A 10,203-nucleotide genomic window follows, 5' to 3' on the forward strand; every position below is an offset into this window, starting at 1 on the left:
TTAATAGATGTGGCCCAAAGTGGCAAATCTTTGACTTTAATCAGATGCTAACTGGATAGGCAGGGGGTACAAAGAATAAAAAAATAAAGATCGGCCAGGCGCGGTGACTCATGCCACGCCTGTTATAATCCCAGCACTTTGGGAGGCCGAGGCGGGTGGATCACCTGAGGTCAGAAGAATTGCTTGAACCCAGCAGGTGGAAGTTGCAGTGAGCCGAGATCGCGCCACTGTACTCCAGCCTGGCGACAGGGCGAGACTCTGTCTCAAAAAAAAAAAAAAAAAAAAAAAAAAAAAAATTACATATGAAATGTGGGAAAACACACTGAGAATTATTCCTAAAAAAGTTGAAGTATAATTAGAGACCCTATTGTAATTTTTAGCTCTCTGGCTACAGAATCTCCCTTCTGATACTTTGTCTAACATTTGACTTGTTTTTCTGGAATGCATCCCGTTAAGGGAAGGATGAGCATATTTATCAATACAATCTTTTAGGAAATAATTAGCAATATACCAATACCTTTATTTCCATAATTTTAATATCTTCTTGGGAATCGTACTATAGAAATTACATTAATGATGGAAAAACTTTCAGCACAGTATTGCTTCCTTTGTAGGTGGTGATGATGACAGCTAACATTTACTGAATCCTTCCCATGCTGAAAACCCTATTGTAAGCTATTTATGTTCGCTAAGTCACTTATTCTTCAGGGCTATCCTACTAAGTAAGCATTATGATTACCCCCACTTTTACAGGTGAGAAAATCGAGGCAACAAGAGGTTGGTTAACGTGCCCAAGATCAGATCGCACAGCGGTATAATAGGATGGAAAACTCCTATCACATAATGAACGTTAAGTGAAAAAAATTAGTATCCAAAACTGTAAGTCTGATGTCTCATTCTTTTTATAATTTAAGTAGTTTATAAATACCCTATTAGCCATATTTCTGAGCACTTCATATGTAGAGTGCACTTTACAGAACACTGTCATGTAACCCTCACACCGTCTACGAAATAAGTGATAGTTTCCAGTTTCCAAAAACGAAAGCGGGGCTAGGAGAGGCCAAGTGCCTCGCGCGGCGCCTCAGGATTCGCCCCAGCGGAGCAGACCCCAGGGCATCCCAGGCGGGTCCCGGCCGAGCTAGCGGCCCTGCGGTGGCTATGCCCGGGCCCAGCCGCTCGCGCTCCTGGAGCCGCCGGACTACGCGGCACGCGGACGCCGAGCCTGCCCTCTTGGGTCTACATAAAAACCGAAACTATGGGCAGTCTTAACCGAAATGGAGACTTAATTTTTTAGACTGTCTTTTGTGTAGTTGAGAAAGCCCCTTGCCGGGACCCGCGCTGCTGGGCCTCCGACCGCGTCCTCACTCCGGGCCCGGGCGGGGCGGGGCGGGGCAGGCGGCGCCCAGGCTGCGTCCCGGCTCTGGCGGCCGCGGGCCCGGGCCTCCTGCGGGCCTGGGGCTTCGAGCTCAGGCCCTAGCATTCTATGGAAGCCGCGCGCGACCCCCGCTCCCCTGCGCGCGACCCCCGTTCCCCGCGCGCGCCTCACCTGACGCGGGCACCGCTCTCCGTGCAGCCTCCGGGCGCCACCGGCTTTGCGGACCGGGGCGGGATCCCAGCTCCGATTGGCTGCCCGGCTGGGGGGCGGGGGCCCCGAAGCGGGGTGGCGGAGACCGGGAGGGGACCGGAGGCGGTGGGGAAGGGAGTGGACGGAAGGGGAGGGAGGGTCCCGGCCTCGTGCGGTCGCGCGTGAGATCCCGGCCTCTGTGCCCTGGGTCTGGCGCCTGGGGCCGTAAGAACCGTCCGTGCGCCTGCCCTGTTCTCTGCACCCAGCTTGGTGGCGAGGGGTGGGTGGTAGGTGCCGGCCGACCGGAGGGCGTGTGGAAGTGGCTGGGCCCCCTCACGGTGTGCCTGGCCCCCTCACGGTGTGCCTGGCCCCCTCACGGTGTGCCTGGCCCCCTCACGGTGTGCCTGGCCCCCTCACGGTGTGCCTGGCCCCCTCACGGTGTGCCTGGCCCCCTCACGGTGTGCCTGGCCCCCTCACGGTGTGCCTGGCCCCCTCACGGTGTGCCTGGCCCCCTCACGGTGTGCCTGGCCCCCTCACGGTGTGCCTGGCCCCCTCACGGTGTGCCTGGCCCCGGCGTGGGGGGGGCGGGCCCGGGGGGCGTCGCATCTCTCTTATCCGCCCCCCACTCACCACGTGGAACCCACTGGATCCCATTGGTATTAGTGGCCCCGGGCCGACTGAACTGGCGCCGAGGCTTACTTGAGTCCTTCCTGTAAATGTGAGGAGCGGAGGGAATATTCCAGGAGGCCGGTGTCTGCGATGTCCTGCTCTTGGGTAGCTAGGAAGTAGTGAACGTGGTCTAGGGAACTGCCTGGGCTCTTATCCACCTGGGAATGGGTTTGTTGGGGATCCTGATGTGGGAGAAGCCAGGGAGCTTCTAGCCTAGTGGGGCTAGGGGAGAAAACAGGGAGAGGGGTGGATTAGGCTGAAGGAAAGAGATCTCTTTGATCTTAAAGGCAGCGTTCTGACGGGTAAGGTTGACTGGCATTTTCCCCAACAAAGAGTTCTAGTACTGTATTCCATGACCTGACAAGCCTGTTTAAGTGAGGTTTTGTTGAGTGCAGAGAGAGAAGGCTTGGCTTTGAATTTTTATTTCCAGGCGGGACCTGCCTCCTGAACTCCATACTCCTCTATCCAGCTGCCTCCTTAATACCTCCTCTTGGATCTCTAAAATACATTTCAATCTCAACACATCCAAATCTGTGCCCCTGATCTCTTCCCCATAGCATCACCATCTCGATGGCAACTCCATCTTCCAGTTGTCAAGGCCAGAAACCTTGCTGTTTCAGAAACCTTTCTCTCACATCCCACCTCCAGGGCCCAAAAATTCTGTTGGTTGGATCTCCCTAGCATACCCAGAGCCTGACCACTTCTTACCTCTGCCTCCATCATCTGCTACCTGGGTCATGACAGTGGTCTCTTCCCTGGTATCCCTGCAGCCTGTCCCCATAAAGCAGCCAGAGTGACTTTAAAAAAAGAAAGCCAGATCAAATTCCTCCTCTGCCCAAAACCTTCCCAGTGGTTTCCCAAACTCAGAGTAAAAGCCAAAGCCCTGCCTGATCTGCTCCTCTGTTACCCCTGCAACCTCATCTGCTACTGCCTCCCCACTGGCTCACTCTGCTCCAGTCACTCTGGCCTCCCTGCTATTTCTTATGCAAGGCAGACAGGGCTCTGCTGCAGGGTCTTTGCACAGGCTCCTGTCTGTTTGGAATGCTCGACTACTTCTCACTCTTCCTGATATTTTCTCAAATGCTGCCTCATTGAGAACTACCCTAACCACTCCATTCGAAATTGCCACCTGCCCCACTCCTGAATGACTTATTTCTTTAGCTCCTGACTGAATTTGTTTATTTAGCTTATTGTTTGTTATCTGTCTCTTCCATCCACCCCTCCGTGCTGCTGCCCCTTGGGCCATAATATGTCCTTTCTCGGAAAAATAACTGCCACTGATGAGGTACCATATTTTCACTGGCAAGGCCTAGGACATAAGCCAAACTCTGGGGTCTGATTGTGCAGTCACTTTAAATAAACCACAAGAGGAAAGAGTGATTCCCCAAAAGGACATGCTGAGTGCTGCTGCTAGGAGAAGGGATGCTGGCTAGGCAAAACCACAGATGTTCACTTGCTGAGTCAGACCAGTATACCCAGAGGAGCTTTGGGAAAGCCTGTGAGAGGGGCCCTCCATGTCCTTGAGAGCAGAATTTAAAGATGAGACCTCTAACCCCCTCACTTTCTTGTAATGATGTGTTATGAATGCATTGATTTATTTATCTTATCCTTCTAAAGTCTAGTTTTGTATTCAGTTTCTACTTTTTTGAGTAAGAGCTTCCCATTCTACAAAGTAGTGACTCTCTTCAACCTGAAGAACTTTGTGGGAGGTTGGGGGGACAGTAAGACTGCTGTAGGCCACAAGTGACAGAAACTCCACCCAAACAGATTAACAGTTAGGAGGTGTATTAAGGCTCCAGCTCCATTTCTGTGTCATTCTCTTAGCTCTTTTTCTCCTATGTGTAACAAGGAGATTTTGATTAGGACAACAAGATATACTAATGTGAAATTCTAGGAACAGATCTCCAAAGATGTAAGAAAGAATCAGGCGGGAGCCACCTGTAATCGCAACACTTTGGGAGGCCCAGGCAGGCAGGTCGCAGCCTGGGCAACATGGCAAGACCCCGTCTCTACTAAAAATACAAAAATTAGCCAGGTATGGTGGCATATGCCTATACTCCCAGCTACTCTGGGAGGGAGGCTGAGGCATGAGAATCACTTGAACCCGGGAGACAGAGGTTGCAGTGAGCCAAGATAGCACTACTGCACTACAGCCTGGGCAACAAAGTGAGACTCCATCTAAAAAAAAAAAAATTAAAAAAATAATAAAAGTAAAAAATAAAATAAAATAAATAAATAAAAAGAAGGAATTGGAGAGTGGAAGGAGGGTTTGGTGAAGAAATCTCTGACAGAGGCCGGGTGCGGTGGCTTAATGCCTGTAATCCCAGCACTTTGGGAGGCCGAGGTGGGCAGATCACCTGAGGTCAGGAGTTCAGGACCAGCCTGGCCAATGTGGTGAAACCCCGTCTCTACTAAAAATACAAAAAAAAAAAAAAAAAAAATTTAGCCAGGCATGGTGGTACGTGCCCGTAATCCCAGCTACTCGGGAGGTTGAGGCAGGAGAATTGCTTGAACCTGGGAGGCAGAGGTTGCAGTGAGCCAAGATCATGCCATTGCACTGCAGCCTGGGCGACGAGTGAGACTCCGTATCAAAGAAAAAGAAAAGGCTGGGCGCAGTGGCTCACACTTGTAATCCCAGCACTTTGGGAGGCCGAGGCGGGCAGATCACGAGATCAGGAGATCGAGACCATCCTGGCTAACACGGAGAAACCCCGTCTCTACTAAAAATACAAAAAATTAGTCAGGCGTAGTGGGGGGCGCCTGTAGTCCCAGCTACTCGGGAGGCTGAGGCAGGAGAATGGCGTGAACCCGGGAGGCGGAGCTTGCAGTGAGCTCCAGCCTGGGCAACAGAGTGAGACTCCGTCTCAAAAAAAAAAAAAAAAAAGAAAAAAGAAATCTCTGACAGAGCTTTTGCTGTGCTGTGAGTTTACTTCCTCCCCACTGAGGGAAGCTTCCGCAGCCCATTTCCTTCACTTCATGCCTACAGGCTTCCAGCCATTTGGGGAGCTTGTTAGGTATGTTGGTGCACATGGAGACTCTCTGGTCACTTACCTCCCACCTGAAAAAGGCATGCAGTGGTCGGCTGTCAGCCCACACATGCCGAGGGGTCCCAAGATGCATTTGTGTTTCCCATGGATCAGATATGGGCCATGCAGGAGACAGTGCCCTTGGATCCGGTCCAGTAAGGCTGCCTGGAAGGGCAGGAAGCTGGCGGTGAATGCCAGATATGTAGAGGTGAGGAAGAAGTCACAGTACATGTACCCACAGGGAGAACTGCTGGAGAGAGGTCTGGCATGGTCATCTCCAAAGAGCTGATGAACACTACAGTCCAAAAAATAACATCATGTATTGTCATAGTCCATTCAGGCTACTATAACAAATACCTTGGACTGGGTAATTTATAAACAGCAGAAATTTATGGCTCTTAGTTCTAGGGGCCGGGAAGTCTAAGACCAAGGTGCTAGGAGATTCAGTGTCTGGTGAGGGCTCAGTCTGTTTCAAAGATGGTGCCTTCTCATGCATCCTACATGGTGCAAGGGGCAAGCCAGCTCCCTTCAACTTTTTTTTTTTTTTTTTTTTTTTTCTGAGACGGTGTCTCACCCTGTCACCCAGGCTGGAGTGCAGTGGCTCATCTCAGCTCACTGCAGCCTCTGCCTCCCGTGGAACCTCCTGAGTAGCTAGGATTATAGGTGCGTGCCACCACACCCAGCTAATTTTTAAATTTTTTTGTAGAGACAAGGCCTTGCTATACTCCCTGCGCTAGTCTGAAACTCGTGCACTCAAGAGGTCCTCTGCCTTGACCTCCCAAAGTGCTGAGGTTACAGGGGTGAGCCACCACACCCAACCAAGATGTTGCAGTTTTGAAAGGATCTCAGGCAGAAGCAGGACAGTGCAGTATTCAGCGTGCATTAGCCTATTTATGAAATCCTCTGAGATACCACCAGGGGAGGGGGCCACTGAGTAAGGTTCTGCAAGTACAGGTAGAAATAATTATCCAGAAAAAAAAAAGGAGAATAAATCTAAATGTGAACTTATTTGTAAGTACAGGTGAGGGAGGTTTGAAAACATGGTGGCACATGCCTGTAATCCCAGGACTTGGGAGGCTGAGGCAGGAGAATTGCTTGAAACTGGGAGGTGGAGGTTGCAGTGAGCTTAGGTCGCACCATTGCACTCCAGCCTGGGCAAAAAGAGTGAAACTTTGTCTCAAAAAAAAAAAAAAAAAAAAAAGATTTGGAGGAACTCCTCCTTCCTCAGAAAAGACTGCCCAGGAAAATCTTCCTTGTTTTTGAAAAAGGAAGCAGTGATCTAAAATGCTATTTAAAATGTTTACCAGAAAAATGATTCAACTATCTGTTTCATCATTTACCTCTCCACCCCTATTGGCTTCCTCTGTAATCTGCAGTGGGTTTTTTTAATTGACTCCTTTTGTTGACCAGTATTTTATTTTTCTTCTGCAAAATGTGCTAACTCATGCGAATTACCCACAGCTTTAGGATGGCACACCCACATTTTTTCCCTCCACCTGGGTGATAGACTCACCAAGAGTCAGGGTAGTGAATGGACTACCCTGAGTGGAATTGTGTCCCCCCAAAAAAGATACATTGAAGTCCTAACCTTTAGTTCCTCAGAATGCGACTTTGTGGAGATAGGGTCGTTACAGAGGTAATCAAGTTAAAATGAGGTTATTAGGGGAGTCCTATCTAGTATGACTGGTGTCCTTACGAGAAGAGGAAAGTTGGATGCACAGACACTGTATTAGTCAGGGTTCTCTAGAGGAACTAGACCTAATAGGATATAGGAGTTTATTAAGGAATATTGACTTACATGATTACAAGGTCCCACAATGTAGGCTATCTGCAAGCTGAGGAGCAAGGAAGGCAGTCAGAGTCCCAAAGCTGAAGAACTTGGAGTCCAATGTTCTAGGGCAGGAAGCATCCAGCACAGGAGAAAGATGTAGTCTGGGAGGCTAAGCCAGTCTAGTCTTTCCATGTTCCTCTGCCTGCTTTCATTCTGGCTCCACTGGCAGGTGATTAGATTGTGCCCACCCAGATTGAAGGAGGGTCTCCCTTTCCCAGTCCACTGACTCAAATGTTAATCTCCTTTGGTAACACCCTGACAGACATACCCAGGAACGATACTTTGCATCTTTCAATCTAATCAAGTTGACAATATTAACCATCACAGACACCCACACAGAGAAAATGGCCACATGAAGACAGAGAAATGGACTGATGCATCTGCAAGCCAAGGAGTGCCAAAGACTGTCAGCAAACGACTTAAAGACGAGAAGAAGCAGTGAAAGAGCCTTCCCCTCCAGGTTGCAGATGAAGCGCAACCCTGCTGACACCTTGATTTTCAGACTTCCGGCCTCCAGAGCTGAGACAATACATTTGTGTTGCTCTAAGCCACCTAGTTTATGGAACTTTGTTGGGTGGCCCTACAAACTAATGCAGCCTATGTATGCCAATGCCAGTTATATTTTTTATTGTAATTATATAATTTAAGTAAATATATAAACTCATTAATTAATTTAAAAAGAAGTTATTCCTAAGAAAATTAAGTTGAATGCTTTGGAAAGACTTGATAGAAGAGGATCATTTAAAAAATTGCTGTTGGATTAGAAGTGGGAAAGCAACTGTAAAATGCCAGAAGGAAAAAAATGTAGGGTTCTGCACTCAAAATACTCTGAAAGTATTTTAAAGTTCTCCTTTAAATAAATATTAGAAATCTTTGATGATGCCTAGTGTGGGTCATGCAGAAACGATGATATGAAACTCTAGGCCAGGTGCCATGGCTCATGCCTGTAATCCCAGCACTTTGGGAGGCCAAGGCAGATGGATCGCTTGAGTCCAGGAGTTCAAGACCAGCTTGGGCAACATAGCAAGACCTCATCTCTATAAAACATACAAAAATTAGCCAGGTGTAGTAGTGCATATCTGTAGTCCCAGCTATTTGGGAGGCTGAGGTGGGAGGATAGCTTGAGCCTGGGAGGTTGAGGCTGTAGTGAGCTGTGATCATGCCACTCCACTCCAGCCTGGGTGACAGAGTGAGAACCTGTCACACACACACACACACACAAGCACACACACACACCCACACCAACTTCTAATCATCGGTTATATATTCAAATAAATGCTTTGAATCTATGGAAAAGATTGACAATCAAATATGTATTTATGTGTTTTAGTTTAAATTATGTGAGGTATGCATGTGTCATTTTTTAAATTTTATTTTAATAGAAAAAATAGAGACAGGGTCTCACTATGTTGCCTAGGTTGGTCTTGAACTCCTGGGCTCAAGCGATCTTCTTGCCTCAGCCTCCTAGGGTGCAGTGATTACAGGCATGAGCCACCGTGCTCGGCGTGTGTATAATTTTTTTTTTTTTTTTTAAGACAGATTCTCACTCTGTCACCCAGGCTGGAGTGCAATGGCATGATCTCGGCTCACTGCAACCTCCGCCTCCCAGGTTCAAGCAATTCTCTTGCCTCAGCCTCCCGAGTAGCTGGGACTACAGGCGCACGCCGCCACACCTGGCTAATTTTTTTTTTTTTTTTTTTGTATTTTAGTAGAGATGGGGTTTCATGTGTTGCCCAGGCTGGTCTCGAACTCCTGAGCTCAGGCAGTCCACCCACCTTGGCCTCCCAAAGTGCTAGGATTACAGGCGTGAGCCACCGTGCCCGGCCTGTGTATGAATTTTTAAGTAATTCTTCATTTTGACTTTTGTGGTTAGCTGATCATCTATGTGCAGACTAAATGGATAAGAGAGCCACTAATGTGTTGTTTTGGGGGTTTCAGAACTAGATATGAGTTTGAAAGTTCATTCAAGGAGCTGTGCATATTGTGCAAGGTACTAAATTTTTCTAAGTTTCAGTTTCCTGATTTGTATAAAATGAGAATAATACCTATGACCCACAAGTGTTGTGAAATTAAGTGACACAATGAACTTAAACGGTCTAGTAGTATTAGATGTTTTTCCACTTAAAGTGGGAGAAAACTCAATCTAACATGGCTTAAACAAAAAGAGAATAAATTGATTTGTGGCAATAATGAAATTGTAAGGGAGCATTGGCTCCAGACACAACTAGTCTGGAGTGATGTCCCAGAACCTGGTTTCTCTGTGTATATCTGTCAACTACTCCTTGTTGGCTTAATCCTTGGACACAATCTCTCTGGCAAGATGTGCACAGCAGGCATTTCCCCCCGCCTTATCTTCCTAAGTTCAAATTCAGTGGCAAAGAGTGCCTGCTAAAGCCCCTCTTGGAGCCCTGTAAAATGTTTTCTTGCATCCCCTTCTGATATGGTTTGGATCTGTGTTCCCGCCCAAATCTCATGTCGAATTGTAATCCCCAGTATTGGCGGTGGGGCCTGGTAGGAGGCGATTAGATCATGGGGGCAGATTTTCCTCTTGGTGCTGGTAATGAGATTTGGTCGTTTAAAAGTGTGCCTCACCTCCCCCCAACCTCTCTTGCTCCCGCTCTGGTCATGTAAGATGAGTCTGTTAACCCTTCTGCCAGGATTGTAAGTTTCATAATGCCTTTCCAGAAGCCAAGTAGATGTCAGCTGCCATCACGCCAGCTGCAGCAGAGGCTGCACACTCCATAGAGCTGGTGGGAGCCCCGCCCCTTCTGAGTCGCGGAGGGAGCTCCCTGGGTCCCGATGCAGCTGCCCAAACTGCAGCTGCAGACCCAGACCTCCAGCTCTATGGAGCAGGCTGGAGCCATGCCCTCCTGGGTGGGGCTGCAGCCACCCAAACCTCGGCTGTGGATCCAAGCCTCCCTGTGCTCTTGGTGGGGACTGTGAGCAGGTAGGATTTGCCCTCCCGGGTGCAGATGCAGCCTTCCAACCACAGTTGCAGACCTGGGCCTCCCACTCTAGGGAGCAGGCAGGAGCCAGGACAAATGGGACCTCCACCCCTTCCGAGTTGGTGGGGCAAGAGCTCCTGGGGCGCAGCTCCAGGCCTGTCACAGGCT

General features: G+C 48.8%; 1 protein-coding gene across 3 annotated transcripts in view; it reads right to left on the reverse strand.

Moving 5' to 3' along the window:
* Window positions 1-1,823, reverse strand: part of BLVRA (biliverdin reductase A) — a 48,926-nt gene extending 47,103 nt beyond the window's left edge. The window contains exons 1-2 of one of the 3 annotated variants that reach the window (XM_055115877.2): window positions 1,547-1,805; window positions 165-258 (exon numbers count right to left, since the gene is read on the reverse strand). The gene's annotated coding sequence lies outside the window, so the exon portion shown is untranslated. Of the gene's footprint in view, window positions 1-164; window positions 259-1,546 lie in introns of all 3 variants that reach the window. The other 2 variants (XM_034963985.3, XM_055115876.2) reach the window with 2 other exon arrangements.
* Window positions 1,824-10,203: the final 8,380 nt, after the last annotated feature.

The sequence above is a fragment of the Pan paniscus genome, chromosome 6, assembly GCF_029289425.2.
Source record: "Pan paniscus chromosome 6, NHGRI_mPanPan1-v2.0_pri, whole genome shotgun sequence".
NCBI classification, from domain to species: Eukaryota; Metazoa; Chordata; class Mammalia; order Primates; family Hominidae; genus Pan; species Pan paniscus.